The sequence below is a fragment of the Hylobates moloch genome, unplaced genomic scaffold (genome assembly GCF_009828535.3).
Source record: "Hylobates moloch isolate HMO894 unplaced genomic scaffold, HMol_V3 SCAFFOLD_6, whole genome shotgun sequence".
In the NCBI taxonomy this organism is placed as follows: domain Eukaryota; kingdom Metazoa; phylum Chordata; class Mammalia; order Primates; family Hylobatidae; genus Hylobates; species Hylobates moloch.
Window position 1 is genome coordinate 54,114,169 of NW_026652281.1, and position 13,726 is coordinate 54,127,894.

The window sequence follows — 13,726 nt, forward strand, 5'->3', positions numbered from 1 at the left end:
CCTCTATAGGTAAGGTGAGTTTCCTTCCTCTGGCTTCTTTCAAAAATATTTTTGTCTTTGATTTCCTAAACTTTGAATATCATATGCCCATGTCTACATTTTTTTGGTATTTATCCTGTTTGGTGTGTTCTGCAATTCCTGGATTTGTAGGTTTGTATCTGTCATTAATTTTGGAAAATTCTCAGTCATTATTAATTCAAATAGTTTCTCTGTTACTTTTTCAGTTTCTTCTCCTTTTGCTATTCCCATTATGCATAGGTTACACTTTTTTGTTTTTTGTTTTTTTTTTTTTGAGTCAGGGTCTCGCACTGTGGCCTGGGCTGGAGTGCAATGGTGCAATCTCAGCTCACTGCAACCTCCGCCTCCGGGGTTCAAGTGCCTGCCTTGGCCTCCCAAAGTGCTGTGATTACAGGCATGAGCTACAGCACCCGGCCACACTTTTTGTATTAATAATTGTCCCACAATTCTTTGATATTCTGTTCCATCTTTTTAATTATTTTTTCTCTTTGCATTTGAGTTTCAGAAGTTTCTATTGACATAGCTTCAAACTCAGAGATTATTCTCTTGGCTATGCCCAGTCTACTTGTGAGCCTATCAAAAGCATTCTTCATTTCTGTTACTGTGTTTGTTTTTTTTTTTTTTTATCTCTAGCATGTCCTTTTTATGATTTCTTAGTTTCCATCCCTCTTCTTCTTCAAGGGCAGACAACTCCTTTCTGTCGTTGCATGTTGTCCACCTCCCCCCTCCTACTTTGAAGGTTAGAAAGAGCTGGAATTGGGTATTTCTGTTCCTCTATGTTGGTAAGCCTCTGATAAGCCCCCGGTCAGGCTTTGATAAAATAGTTTCCCTTAAGGGCATACCTTGCTAAGAAAAACAGAGAGTTCTGGGCATGTTTTTAAATAGTTATTTTTCCCTCCCAACATCAGAGACTATTCTCTGATTCCTATAGTGGGAACCTGGTAGGGTGCTTAGAGAGAAAACTCACAAATACTAGATGCCTTAGAGTTTTTAACTCTGAAGCTAGTTTACTGTGAGCCTCCAGTAATTTGTCAATTACAGTTTAAAGTGTCCCTACAGATAGTCGTCCAATTTCCTGGCTTTTGCTTCTAGTAAGTTGTGGCTCTCTGTATCTACCTGATGTAGTTTGAATATTTGTCCCTACCCAAATCTCATGTTGAATTGTAGTTCCCAATGCTGGAGGTGGGTCTTTTTGGAACCAGTTTGGATCATGGGGGTGGATCCCTCATGGCTTGGTACTGTCTTTGTGATAGTAAGTTCTTGCGAGATCTGGTCATTTAAAACTATGTGGCATCTCCCCACCCCTTGCTTGCTGCTGCCTTTGCAATGTGATATGCCTGCTCCCTCTTTGCCTTCCACCATGATTGTAAGCTTCCTGAAGCCTCCCTCAAAGCTGAGCAGATGCTGGCACCATGCTTCCTATAAAGCCTGCCAAACCATGAACCAATTCAACCTCTCTTTTAAAAAAATAAATAAATAAACTACCCAGTCTCAGTTATTTCTTTATAGCAATGCAACAATGCCCTAATACAGAAAACAGGTACTGAGGAGTCCAGGGAATTGCCATAAAGATACCCGAAATGTGGTAGCAACTTTGGAACTGAGTAATGAGCAGAGGTTGGAAGAATTTGGAAGGCTCAAAAGAAGACAGAAAGATGAGGGAAAGTTTAATACTTTTTAGAGACCGGTTAAATGGTTGTGACCAAAATGCTGACAGTGATATGGACAGTGAAGTCCAGGCTAGTGAGGTCTCAGATGGAAATGAGGAACTTATTGGGAACTGCAGCAAAGGTCACATGTGTTATAACTGAGTGAAGAGCTTGGATGCATTGTGTTCATGCCTAGGGATTAGTGGAGGTTTGAACTAAAGAGTGATAATTTAGGGTATCTGGCAGAAGAAATTTCTAAGTAGCAAAGTGTCTAAGAAGTGGTGTGGCTGCTTTTAATAGCCTAGCTCAGATGTGAAAGTAAAGAAATAAGTTGGAACTTATATTTAAAAGAGAAGCAGAGCATAAGATTTTGAAAAATTTGCAGCCTGGCCATGTGGCAGAGAAAGGAAAAACTTTTTCAGGAGAGGAATTCAAGCAGGCTGTTGAGCAACAACTTGCTAGATATATTTGTATTACTAAAAGGAAGCCAAGTGCTAACATGAAAGACAATGGAGAAAAGGCCTTGAAGGCATGTCAGAGATCTCCCTGGCAGCCCCATTTATCACAGGCCCTGAGGCCTATGAGAACCTAATGTTTTCATGGGCCAGGGCCAGGGCCAGGGCCAGGGCCCCGCTGCCCTGCACAGCCTTGGGACACCTTTACCTGCATCTCAGCCACTCCTGCTCCAGCCTCAGCTCAAAAGGGCCTAGGTACAGCTCTGGCTGCCACTTTGGAGAATGTAAGCCATAAGCCTTGCTGGCTTCCATGTGGTGTTAAGCTTATAGGTGCACAGAATGCAAGAGTGAAGTACACTTGGCAGCTTCCACCTACATTTCAGATGTATGAGAAAGCCTGGGTGCCTAGGCAGAAGCCTGCTTCAGGAGCAGAGCCCTCACAGAGAACCTCTACTAGAGCAGTGCCAAGGAGTAATATGGGGTTGGAGCTCCCACACAGAGTCCCTAAGTGGGGACTGCCTAATAAAGCTGTGAGAAAGGGGTCACCCTCTTCCAGACCCCTGAATGGTAGATCCACTGTCAGCTTGCACCTTGCACGTGGATAAGTTGCAGGCATTCAAGTCCAAACCATGAGAGCAGCCCTGGGGGCTGAACCCTGCAAAGCCACAGGGGTGGAGCTGCCCAAGACTTGGGAGCCCATCCGTTGTACTCTAGATCCAGAACATGGAGTCAAAGAAGACTATTTTGGAACTTTAAGATTTAATGACTGCCTGCTGGGTTTGAACTTGCATGGGGCCTACAGCCCCTTTCATTGGGCTGATTTCTCCCTTTTGGAGTGGGAATGTTACCCAATGCCTATACCCCCATTGTATCTTGGAAGTAACTCATTTGTTTTTTATTTCACAGGCTCATAGGTGGGAGGGATTTGCCTTGTCTCAGATGAGACTTGAGACTTTTTTGTGGGGGGTAGGGTGGCTGGAGTGCAGTGGCATGATCTCAGCTCACTGTAACCTCTGCTTCCAGGCTTCAAGTGATTCTCCTGCCTTAGCCTCCCAAGTAGCTGAGATCATGGGTGTACACCATCATACTAAGCTAATTTTTGTATTTTTAGTAGAAATGGGTTTTCACCATGTTGGCCACGCTTGTTTTGAACTCCTGACCTCAAGTGACACGCCTGCCTTGGCCTCTCAATATACTGGGATTACAGGCATGAGCCACCATGCCTGCCAAGACTTGAGACTTTTGAGTTAATGTTGAAATGAGTTAAGATTTTGGGGGCACTGTTGGAAAGGCATGATTGTATTCTGCAAAGTAAGAAGGACATGAGATCTGGGAGGGTCTAGGGGCAGAATGATATAGTTTGGATATTTGCCCCTGTCTTTACCTCATGTTGAATTATAACCTGCAATCCTGGGGGTAGGACTTTGTGGGAGATGTTTGGATCATGGGGGCAGATCCTTCATGGCTTGGTGCTGTCCTTGTGACAGTGAGTTCTCATGACATCTGGTCATTTAATAGTGTGTTATCACCTTCCACCACCTCTCTATTGCTCCTGCTTTTGCCATATGATGTGCCTGCTCCCCATTTCACCATCGGCCATGATTGTAAACTTCCTGAAGCCTCTCTAGAAGTCAATCAGATGCTAGCACAATGCTTCCTGTAAAGCCTGCAGAACCATGAGCTGATTAACCCTCTTTTCTTTATAAATTACCCAGTCTCAGGTATTTCTTTATAGCAATGCAAGAATGGTCTAATATACTACTGGTCTGTCTAGTTTAGAGGGCAGAAGTTTGCCTTGTGACATTAATTCTCTGACAGACCTAAGAATACTTGTTGATTTTCAGTTTCCTCAGCTTTTGTCTTATGAAGATGAATGTGACAAACTTCCAAGCTCCAGGCTCTTTACATGAGCTGGATTGGAAACTTCCAATTACTTTAAAGTGTCCCTTTTCCAGCATAGGTCTGACCCACAAGTATGCTGGAAAGAAGGGGACATCTTTTCTTTTCTTTTCTTTTTTTTTTTTTGAGATAGGGTTTCCCTCTGTTGCGCAGGCTGGGGTGCAGTGGCACAATCAGGGCTCACTGCAGCCTTGTGCTCCAGGGCCCAAATGATACTCCCATCTCAGCCTCTCAAGTAGCTGGGACCATAGGCATGTGCCACCATATCCAGCTAGTTATTTTTTTAATTTTTTTTTTTTAATTTTTGTAGAGACTCTATGTTGCCCAGGCTGATCTTGAACTCCTGGGCTCAAGCGATGCTCCTGCCTTGGCCTCCCAAAGTGCTGGGATAACAGGTGTAAGCCACTGGGCCTGGCCCATGATTTGTTTTGTCTCAGTTCCTCCACCTTTTACTTCCCCTTGTCCTACACTCATCTTATTACTTTGAGGTCCTTAGGGGTCAGCTCAGAGGTAGGAGAAAAAGGCTATTATAAATCGGAATTGTTGTCTCCTCTGTAGCAAATGCCCAAATACTGGTGCTGTCATTAGGCACTTTAGTATAATTTTGGAGATTCATCCAAAATTCAGGAACTCTAACATTGACATTCCCTGGTACATGGGGTGAATGTCCCAGCCAGCATCTCACAATTCCCATGGATCTCCTCTTCTGGTGGCTTACTTCACACAACCGCATTCTGCTGGCTGGTTTGCTTCTTATTTCTTTCTACTAGATTTGATTCTCTCCTTTTTCAAAAATAATTACACTTCAGTGTTGTGGGTTGAATTTTATCTTCCACAAAAGATATGGTGAAGTCTTTCCTAACCCCAACTACCTCCAAATGTGACCTTATTTGGAACTAATGTCATCACAGAGGTAATCAAGTTAAAATAATGTCATTAAGGTGAGACTGAATCCAATTATGACTTGTGTTCCTATAAAAGGGAAAACTTTTGATGCAGAGACAAGCACACAGGGAAAATGCCAAGTGAAGATAAAGGCAGAAATCTGGGTGATGCATCTATAATCCAAAGAACACAAAAGATAGCCAGCAAACTACCAGAAGCTAGGAGAAAAGCACAGAACAGATTCTCTCTCACAGCCCTCAGAAGGAACCAGCCCTGCCATGACCTTGATCTTGGACTTCTAGTCTTCAGAACTATGAAAAAATGAATTTATGTTGTGTAAGCCGCCCAGTCTGAAACACTTTCTTATGGCAGGCCTAGAAAACGAATACACCCATCCATGTATGATCACGTCCACTAGCTGTTGGGAAAACATGACAGTTCTTATCTCCTTACTCTGTCATCAAAGGTACCCTCAGTCAGTCTCTCGTCTTTAAATATTTTTAGGAAAGAGCCAGGTACTTGACTTTGAGACTGCCATTTATGAAACTCCAAGGTTATTGGCCAAGTGCTTTCTCCATCCCTTCAAAGTAGTCTTTTACCATCTGCTGACTTAGTGGAGGCATGAGGTAGTGAAGGGCCAGATCATGCAGGACTTTATAGGCTTATAGAAATGGTTTTAGATTGTATTCTATTTGAGTAAGGAAACTTATTAAAGATTTTGATCAGGGAAGCAACAAGTTCTGGTATGAATTTTTAGAAGATATCTACAGCTGCCAATTGGAGACTAGATTGTAGGGGGGCAAAAACAGAAGCATGCAGAACAATCAATTACAGCATCTATTGTGGACTAGAATGGTTGTAGAAGAGATGCTGAGAATTGGATAGATTTAGGTTACCTTTTGAAGAGAGGGGGAACAGATTTTCCTGAGGAATTGTGTGAGAAATATGAGAGATAAAGAATCAAAGGACAACCTGAACAATTGTAAGAATCAATGTGTCAGTTAGTGAGATGAAGAGGTATGCAACAGGAGTAGCTTTTGGAAGTAGAAAATAAGAAGTTTGAAATGCATGTTGAATATTTTAATAGATATGTTGAATAAGAAGTTAGATATATGAATATGAAAATCAAAGAAATCAGGGCTGGATATGGATATTTGGAAGCCATCAGCATCGTGATGCCATATAATACTGAAGGGAGTGGATGGGACAACCTCAGGAATAAAGGCAGATAAAGAAGGGAACACAACTCAGGCACATTAACATCTAGAGGTCAGGAAAAATCCAGCAAAGGAAAATCAAAGAGCTCCGTAATTTCACAAAAGTCAAATGAAGAAAGTGTTTCAAGTTTTAAGAAGGAGGATGTTAAATCATGTTAAGTGCTGCTGAATGGCTACAATAAAGACCAAGTTGCCCACTGGATTTATCAGAATTGTTTAAATTCTCATATATCTGCACATAAACTCTTCTTTAGCTCCAACATTTAAACTATTTCAGAAGTCTCACATTCAAGTGTGCTTAAGAACTAAAGATCTAGAGTATAAGCATAACTTCATATATTCTGTACTTTGTGGGCCATATAGGGGATTTTCATGGTTATTGTTTATCATTAGGGATTTTTATCATAAAGGCTTAGTTTAGAACCAAATCTCTGTTAGGGATGCAGCTACAGCTTTCTACAGCTATTTCCAACCTATCCAATTACTATTCAAGAGATCAGAAAAAGGTCAGGGTCAGAGAGCCTATCCTTTACATATTTCCTCTTTGTTGTTTTATCTTTACATAGCTCACAAGAAAGCTCACACTATTTTATTCTCTCTTTTCATAAAGGAATGGTGAGAAGAAATTTAAAGGAGAGACACTAAGTAGAAAATGGAAAGGTTCTATAGGGCTAAAGTGAAGAAGACTGGTCTCTGTACTACTTAAACGAATCACCTATTCCTGATGATTTGACTAGTATGACAGAGACTTAATTATCATTTCTCTTTTCCTTTGCCTACCATCTCTCATCTAAATAAAACTTATATAGGAGTCCATGTGAAATATTGTATAGTAAAGAATTTGGCCTTTCGTAAAGAGAGTTCTGGCCTGTGGCCTCAGATTCTGGGAAATAACCTATCATAACTGATAAAAGTGTCTTTGTTTAGGAAGACTGGCTATGTCCAACAGTTTTAGGGTAGATGCTCCCCATGCTAGAAAGACCAACCACATGACTTAGAGGCTTTGGGTCGTGTATCATCTGACCTGGAGACTGAGTTCCATATGGGCAATGGATCAGTGATGCGTCCTCAATGGAGCCCCTCAAAAATTCTGAATGTTGAAGCTCTGGTGAGCTTCCCTAACTATTCCCATTTAGGAAAATAAGTGCAGCTCACTGCCAGTGCTCATTTAATTTTACATAAACATGTTCTTTGAGGCTGAAGCAAATCTGACTGATTTTCTATGTGAAAAATAAAATATGAAAACTGTTCTTGGAGTTATTTCTAAACGGAACTAACATCAGAATAGTCTGAATCATCAGAATCGTCTCTTTCAGAAAAATCGGATTCATCAATTGAATCTTCAGCCAACAACTGTTTGAGAATGATGTCAACATCACATGTAGGAATGCTTCGTTTTCTAGGATTTGACATTTTCAGCAATAGAGAATGACTATATTTGCAAATGGAAATGCCACTACTAAAATTTGAATGCTATAAATAGAATGTCTTTTGTTTCAAAAGTTGATATACTAGAGTGATATGAAAATAATAATAAAAGCAAGATACTTCATGGCAAATGCATTAGTCCATTTTCATGCTGCTGAAAAAGACATACCAAGGACTGGGCAATTTACAAAAGAAAGAGGTTTAATGGACTTACAGTTCCACATGGCTGGGGAGGCCTCACAATCATGATGGAAGGTGAAAGGCACATCTCACATGGCAGCAGAAAAAGAAGAGAACTTGTGCAGGGAAACTCTCCCTTTTAGAACCATCAGATCTCATGAGACTTATTCACTATCATGGTAACAGCAGGGAAAGACCTGCCCTCATGATTCTGTTACCTCCCACTGGGTCCCTCCCATAACACATGGGAATTCAAGATCAGATTTGGGTGTGGACACAGCCAAACCACGTCATTCTGCCTCTGGCCCCCTCCCAAATCTCATGTCCTCCTATTTCAAAACCAAGCCAACAGTCCCCTAAAGTCTTCACTAATTTTAGCATTAACTCAAAAGTCCACAGTCCAAAGTCTCATCCAAGACAAGGCAAGTGCCTTCAGTTTATAAGTCTGCAAACCTAAAAGTAAGTTAGTTAGTTTCTAGATACAGTGGGGTACAGGCATTGGGTAAATACAGCCATTCCAAATGGGAGAAATTCGCTAAAACAAAGGGGTTACAGGGCCCATGCAAGTCCAAAATCCAGCAGTCAAATCTTAAAGCTCCAAAATGATCTCTTTGACTCCATGTCTCACATCCAGATTATGATGATGCAAGAGGTGGGTTCCCATGGTCTTGGGCAGTTCAGTCCCTGTGGCTTTGCAGAGTACAGTCTCCCTCCTGGCTGCTTTCATGGACTGGTGTTGAGTGTTTTCAGCTTTTCCAGGCACACGGTGCAAGCTGTCAGTGGATCTACCATTCCGGAGTCTGAAGACAGTGGCTCTCTTCTCAAAGCTCCCCTCTGCAGTACCCCAATAGGGACTCTTTGTGGGGGCTCTGACTCCATACTTCCCTTCCACACTGCCCTAGCAGAGGTTCTCCTGGAGGGCCCCACCCCTGTAGCAAACTTCTGCCTGGGCATCCAGGCATTTCCATTCATCCTCTGAAATCAAGGTGGAGGTTCCCAAACCTCAATTCTTGATTTCTGTGCACCCACAGGCTCAAAATCATGTGGAAGCTGCCGAGGCTTGGGGGCTTCTACCTTCTGAAGCAAAAGGCCACGCCGTACCTTGACCCTTTTTAGTTGTGGCTGGAGTGGCTAGGATGCAGGGCACCAAGTCCCTAGACTGCACACAGCAGAGGGACCCTGGGCCCCACCCACAAAACTATTTTTTCCTCCTAAACCTCTGGGCCTGTGGTGGGTGGGGCTGCCACAAAGGTCTGTGACATGCCCTGGAAACATTTTCCCCATTGTCTTGGTGATTAACATTCGGCTCCTCATTAGTTATGCAAATTTCTGCAGCCAGCTTGAATTTCTCCTCAAAAAATGGGATTTTATTTTCTACATTGTCAGGCTACAGAATTTCCAAACTTTTATGCTCTGTTTCACTTTTAAACTGAATGCTTTTAACAGCATCCAAGTCACCTCTTGAATGCTTTGCTGCTTAGAAATTTCTTCTGCCAGATACCCTAAATCATGTCTCTCAGGTTCAAAGTTCGACAAATCTCTAGGGCAGGGGAAAAATGCTACCAGTCTCTTTGCTAAAACATAACAAGAGTCACCTTTGCTCCAGTTCCCAACAAGTTCCTCATCTCCATCTGAGACCATCTCAGCCTGGATTTCATTGTTTATATCATTATCAGCATTTTGGTCAAAGCCATTCAACAAGTCTCTAGGGAGTTCCAAACTTTCCTACATTTTCCTGTCTTCTTCAGAGCCCTCCAAACAGATCCAACATACTCAAGACTGGGCAATTTACAAAAGAAAGAGGTTTAGTGGGCTTACAGTTCCACATGGCTGGTGAGGCCTCACAGTCATGGAGGAAGTTGAAAGGTACATCTCACATGGCAGCAGACAAGAGAAGAGAACTTGTGCAGGGAAACTTCCATTTTAAAACTAACTCATAATAACTCATAAGACTTATTCACTATTACAAGAACAGCAGGGAAAGACCTGCCCCCATGATTCAATTACCTCCCATGGGTCCTCCCCACAACACACGGGAATTCAACATGAGATTTGGGTGGGGACACACCAAACAATATCAGCAAAGTAATCTCAAGGTAAATGCTGCAGCTGCAAGTGCCACTCGCGAGTATTCTTAGGGGAAACAGGAAAAGGGTTACTGGCAATTCTACATTGCATATTGTCATACACGGATTTGGGGAGGGTAACATGTCTTGACTCCACTGGGAAAGTACAGCAAATAATGGGAGAGTACAGCAAAAGCGCTGTGTTTGGTACGCTTCTGGATTCTGCCTTATGTGCTTCTTCCCTTGGCTGATGTTAGTCTATATTCTTTCCTTGTAATAAACAGTAACTGTAAAGATAACAGCTTTCAGTGAGTTCTGTGAGACCTTCTAGCAAAATTTCAAACCTGAGGGTGTTTCTGGGAACCCTCCAAACTTGCAGTTGGTGTCAGAAATCAGCCTTAGAGACAGTGCCCTCAAACCTCACAGGTTGTCTAACTCTAGGTAAATATATCAACCTACAAATTGTCTCCATCACAAACTAGAGGCTATTTTATGTTTTTTTGTTTGAAATTCTCTTAAGGTATATTTTGAACATTGATATGTTATCTTTTCACATTTTAAAAAAATTCCACGCATAATGAAAAGGGTGTTCTTGGGTCTAACTCAGCTTTGTGTCCCCAGCATCTAGATGGAAAGTACAAGTGATAGGGGGTTGATTTCAAGTAATAATCATTTTGTTGGAGGGGTCATTAGAAATTATTTGGTTATATGATCCTACTTTTTGGACTTTGACTATAAACTGAATCTAGAAGGCAGAACTTGTAATTACTATGCCACACTTCACACATACTGTCTTAGCCCATTTTCTGCTGCTGTAAGAATACCACACGCTGGGTAATTTATAAACAAAGAGATTCATTTGGCTTACAGTTCTGGAGGCTGGGGAAGTCCAAGATCCAGAGGCTGCATCTCGTGAAGGTCATCTTGTGGCAGAAAACATCACATGGGGAGAGAGGGTGAGACAGAGGAGTGAGAGTGCACAAGACAGAGAGAAAATGGGCACCAAATTTATCCTTTTATCAGGAGCCCACTCCCACGATAACTAACCCACTCCCACAATAATGGCATTTATCCTTTTATGAGGGCACAGCCCCTATCGCCTAAATCACCTCTTTAAGGCTTCACTTCTTAATATTATTACAATGGCAATTACGTTTCCAGTGCATGAATTTTTAGAGAACACATTCAAACCACAGCACATACCTGCTTGGGCTTGAGCAAGGGCAGCAATGTTACTTGATTCTCCAAATTTAAGTCAGAATCCAGACCTCATTCTAATAGAGTTGGTTAGTTTGGACAGAGCTTTCCCCTTAGCATCTAATTAAGAATATTTTCCTTAATCGATTTTCTTGAGCTGCTAAAATGTTGGCACTGAGTCCTAGTCATGATGAGTAGGTTTAAATTTTATTTTTAACTTAAATGAACAACATGTAGTCTTGATAGTATTTTTGGAGGTGTCTGTCTGCTGTATGTCACTGAAATCACTTGATGTGAAGGGTGAGAGTAGATTGATAAAAAGATAGATGCCCAAGGAAGTGGTCTGGAATAGGATGAGGATATGCAAAATATGGTATAGGGACATTTCTTTGATCATTCTAGTGATCAAAGATGGACCAGCTGTTAGCCAGGAGGGAACAAATCAACAAATCTCCCTTCCTTTTTCCTTATCTTAGTAGGATTTTGAAGTGCAAGAGAAGAGAGGTAGGGAGAGAAACTGAAGTTTCTGGCTTCCCTAGAGATGTATAAATTAAAACTATAAATAAACTAACTTGTACAGTTTAGATGACTATGGTTAAAATGAGGGGAAATTTTTGTACTATATTGTGTAGTCATCATTGTAATGGTTTCTGCTAAGCTACACATGGGCTGTTGTAATTCTAACAAAACATCTAAGCCCACACACAAGTTTTGTTGCTTTCCCTCATTTCTCCTCACAGATTTGCAGAAGATATTTTTGTGGTCAGCTGAGGCAGGAGTTTACCATTTAGGGTAGAGTAAGGAGAGAAAAGGACTCACTCTGTTTCAGCACATAACCTCCTCATTCTTGATTTTGACATCGTAGGCAGGATTGGACTTGAAAGGATATTTATTCTTCGGCTGTTGTCATACAGCATATTAGTTTCTTTTGCTGAAAAACAAATCACTCCAAAATTTACTGGCTTAAAGTAACAAGAATCATTTTCATTACCTCTAATTGTTTCTGTGGGTCAGGAATTCAGAACTGGGCACAATGGGGATGGCTCGTCTCTGCTTTATGAAATTTTGGACCCCAGCTGAAAGACTCAATGATAGGAACAATCTGAAGGCTCATTCATTCCCACGTAAGTCCAGCTGGATTGTAGGCTGAAGCACCCATATGTTTGTTCAATAGTTTACTACTGAACAAAGTACATTCCCCTAACCCTTGAGTGGGCCTCTATCCTGGAAATATTGAAAGGTCATGTCACTCATCTTTTGACCAATCTCCATATTTTATGTAAACATTGGTATATTCTCTTAATGGAATTTTACTCTTTTTATTCAATTTTCACTAGTTTTCTCACTTACATTCTATTTCTGTTTCAGGATCCCACATTAAAGTTGGTCTCTTTAGGCTCCTCTTGGCTCAGACAGTTTCTCAGACTTTCCTTGTTTTTCATGACTTTTAACTGTTTGGAGTAGTACTGGTCAGGTATTTTGTCTGATGTTTTTCTCATGGTTAAACTGGGATTATACATTTTTGGGAGCCTTATCTTTTTAATATAATCTGTCACTGTTGCAAAAGTCCACCAAAATAAAAATGTTTCCCTCCTCTGTTCAACAATCCTTCAGTTTCCCCGATTGTCTGCAGCAGAAAATCAAATTACTCAGCATGACATAGAAAGCTTTTCAGAATCTGGCTGTTGTCTTCCTCTTCAGTATAAAGTGTCACTCTACAAACCATTTGAGTTCTTTCCAGAAATGAAGCCCTAACAGTCTTGCAATGCCCGAGATTCATCCAGGTACTCAGTTCTGGCTAACTCCAGTGGATTCCCTCACCTTTTACTGCTCCTTATCTCCCACCACTTACTTACACCACTTTCTTCTTGTCCTATACACTTTTCTAAATTTCCCCAATCTAGTATTTACCACTGTGATCATTCAGTCATTCAATAAATATTTATTGTTTACTTCGTGGACAGGCACTGTTGTATGGTTGAGGATACATTAAAAAGACAAGATAATGTCACTACCATCCATGAGTTTACATTTTAGGGGGGCAGGGTACATTTGCAAATAAATAAATAAATAGCATTCTACTTTTATGAAGGAAACAAGAAAGGAGTGGAGATTAAGAAGTACAAACAGTGTGGAAGTGAAGTATACTTTAGAGAGTCTGGGATCTCCTCTTGGAAAAACATACTGTTGGTTTACTTGTCAGCCACCAGACTTTCCTTCTCTTTAGCTGCCTCAGAGGAGAGGATGTCTAACTCAGCTTTGTTACCCCAGCGTCTAGTTTAGCCTAATTCATTAACAGTTTTGGACTAAATAAATGCGCTGAGAGTACTATCTAAAAATTAAAAATCAGTTGCTCCCATCCCTTTCCGCAGATTTATCCTTGAAATACCTTTCAAACCCGTTTCTGGAAAAAACATTAATATCCGTAAGATTCCCATTTGAGTCAAGTATGATAACGAGAAAACTTTTGTCATTAGGATGCTAGTATTAACTTCCTATTTTACATGTCATAATTCAAAGATAAATTTAATCTTCCGAATCTAGACCTCCCGGTTTTTCTGGAGTTGAATGGACAGGGTAAAATCTGACACACTCTGAGTAGGGGTGTGGGGAACTGGCTGTAAGGACATCCTTAGAATGGTTAAAATTCCGCGGGGAAAACGAGGCTTTAGAGTGGCTTCGTCTTCTACGACTACCCAGGCAGCCTTCACAAGGAAGGGCGACCAGAGTCT

The 13,726-nt window shown here is 41.2% G+C and overlaps 1 long non-coding RNA gene across 2 annotated transcripts in view; it reads right to left on the reverse strand.

The window, feature by feature from the left end:
• LOC116471000 (uncharacterized) overlaps nucleotides 1-13,726 on the reverse strand; it is a 248,955-nt gene that overhangs the window by 235,116 nt on the left and 113 nt on the right. For both annotated transcript variants that reach the window (XR_009214087.1, XR_004248698.2), the window contains exons 2-3: nucleotides 11,814-11,925; nucleotides 10,666-10,720 (exon numbers count right to left, since the gene is read on the reverse strand). This is a non-coding gene — a long non-coding RNA (uncharacterized LOC116471000). The remainder of the gene's footprint in view (nucleotides 1-10,665; nucleotides 10,721-11,813; nucleotides 11,926-13,726) is intronic.